This window comes from Aedes albopictus, chromosome 2 (assembly GCF_035046485.1).
Source record: "Aedes albopictus strain Foshan chromosome 2, AalbF5, whole genome shotgun sequence".
Classification (NCBI taxonomy): domain Eukaryota; kingdom Metazoa; phylum Arthropoda; class Insecta; order Diptera; family Culicidae; genus Aedes; species Aedes albopictus.
This window is the reverse complement of record NC_085137.1, coordinates 153,167,269-153,170,001: the sequence shown is the minus strand read 5'-3', so window position 1 is coordinate 153,170,001 and position 2,733 is coordinate 153,167,269. Positions and strand designations below refer to the sequence as shown.

At 40.0% G+C, this 2,733-nt stretch overlaps 1 pseudogene; it reads left to right on the top strand.

Moving 5' to 3' along the window:
* On the top strand, positions 1-2,191 carry LOC109622850 (casein kinase I-like; annotated as a pseudogene).
* The last annotated feature ends 542 nt before the right edge of the window (positions 2,192-2,733 follow it).

The window sequence follows — 2,733 nt, the reverse complement described above, 5'->3', positions numbered from 1 at the left end:
TAGACCATTCCCGTCTGACCTAACCCCCCTTTTTCATATTTTTCTTCGAAAGATAATTGGTTTTTATGCTCATTGCCGCTTTTGAATATTTTTTATATGTATTCCTGATTTTCATACAATTTTTTGAAAACTCGAAAAATCTCTCCAATTTGATAAAAAAATCGTCGTGCGAAGTAGTGTGTACACCCCTGGCATGTGGAGATCTTTATAAGTGTGGAGAATAGACTTCCAACCCTACCGTCAATCTGACATGTTTACATTTTGAAATGTCAAAACCGCTCGTTCTCGCCTCCGGCTAGAAGACCGTCGCGCTTCTGCTCCGTATCATTAATCGAGTTCGTCTGGTTGTTTCGTGGCCGTAAGTTGTTCGGATCCCGTCGGAATGTTATTTTCAGCAGTTCCAGGAAGCGTAACGTTTCGTTCAGCAGCAACTGCGGTATGTGCGGGGTGTCTGCTTCCACCACCGACCTTCTTCCATAAAGGGAAGGACCTATACCTCGTTCGCCCGCGGATGAATGTTTTCGGAATAAACATTGAAAAAACAGCATTTTAATGTATTATCATTAGAATATTAAAAAAAAAATCGCTGTTGATTGCCAAATTTTATAAATTTCAGATAGCTCCAAGCTACGTAGACCCGCCATAATCTTCGCCATCTGCTGCTGGATCGGAACCGAACCGGAACAAGTCTTAGTCTTAGTTGATTTTGATGATCAACAACATCCACCTGGAGGTATGCGTTTATTCATTCATTCATTTTGCATTACATTATTATTAAAACAAAATTGAATCAACAATTACAGCAGCTGCCTTCAAAACAGGGCTCAGCTCATGCTGGTCGACCAGATGATTGGCCGCCTCGAGTTCCTGCACACGAAGAACTTCATCCACCAGGTCATCAGACCGGACAACTTCCAGATGTATCGGGTGACACTGCAACAAACTGTTGATGATCGACTGCGGGCCGGCGAAAAACTATCAACACTTCCAAATTCGCTTCCACATCATATACCATGAGGACAAGAACCTGACGGGAACGGCCCAGTACGCGTCCATCAAAGCTCTCGGGATCAAAGCCACGTCGTGAAATTTCGGGATTACGTCATGATGTTCATTCGGGGATCGCTGCCTGGCAGAGCTTAAAGGTCACCAACAAGAAACTGATTAACAAAAAGATATCCGAGAAGAAGATGTCCACCCCGATAGAGATGCGGTGCAAGGGCTTCCCGGATGAGTTCGCGATGTATCTGAACTACTGCCGCAGCTTACGGTTTAACGACGATCCCGACTACATGTTCAAGTAAGTGCAACAGCTGGTTGATTTTGTTCTGCTTTATGTTTCATGGGGTTTTCGTTCACACGCAAGCGGAGTTTGTTTTTGGGGTTGTAACATTTCGTTGCACTTGCTTTACTTTTACATCGCTTTTTGCTTTTCATTCATTCGCATGAGCTTATTGATACGATTGTTGTTTTTTTGTTCCCCTTTTCTTCTCCAGACGAAGAAGTTAACATGGAACCAAAGGAAGATTGATATTTTTACGTTTTATTCAGTGCTGATTGCTTTGCGAAATTCGGCGTATAAGTCCCCTAAGAGTTGAGCCCTATTACTTTGTTGGAGCTACGGTGAAGACTACTTTATCCTTTTGAACAGGTACGTAGGTTCTGGCTAAGATCACGAGGGGTGACGGTATGAAAATGAAGCCGTATCGTTTTAATTTTTGTAATATCTAGTAAAACCTATCATCTTTAACAATATGTTTCGGCGTATTGATCAGAAATGCTCGATAAACACGGAGGGACCGCCGGGGGTCAGCAGATTCTATAACTAGAGAACAATTCCAGGCCGAATGGATCTGAAAAGGTTTTGAGGATGGTCATAAACCATAATGAAAGCATTATTGATATTGTGGCTAGTTTTGAAGCCTTTTTAGAGCCAGCATACTTGAAATTGTTGTTAAGGATTTATCAATATCTATATATCTATATATATAAAAATGAATTTCTGTCTGTCTGACCGTTATGGATTCGAAAACTACTGACCGATCGATGTGAAATTTTGTATGTGGAAATTTTTGGGGCCGGGAAAGGTTCTTAGCTTGGTGCGGGACCTCTCCAGTCTCTGGAACGGGGGGCTCCCATACAGATGTTGTGGGGGACGTCCCTATGGAGCTGTACATCGAAAAACAGAGTTTGCCGGGACAGCTAGTAAATAATGAAAATCAATAAATAATGCGTTCATTTTAATTAGATTTGTATAATTAACAACTAAACTTTCGCAGGAATTAAATTTGTCCATACATACAAATGGAAGTGAAGACAAACATGTCCGTAATTCTGATTTTTGGATGAATGTAGAGTTACTAGCTTCAAATTAAATAAAAACAATAAAAAACTAAAAAAAAATATTTCAAATGAGGGGCCCAGATGCAAAGGGGTGTAAGTGACCATTTTGTCGATTTTGAGCTGAGCATATAAAACAATTCTTTAGATTTCAAGCTTTCAGGAACTTTTTTAAGTTTGTTTTTAGGATGATTAGAAAAATTACAATAAATCGGAGAAAATTGGGTTGATTTTGCAACTTCATATATTTTGTATGAGATCAAAAGTTGGTGAAAAACTTTAAATCTCATTTACACGAAAGTGGGTTTTTGTCACTTACACCCCTTTGCTTCTAACCCCCTCAAATGAAACTGATTCTTCTCAATTGAGCCTTTGCAAAAGCCTAAAAAAATA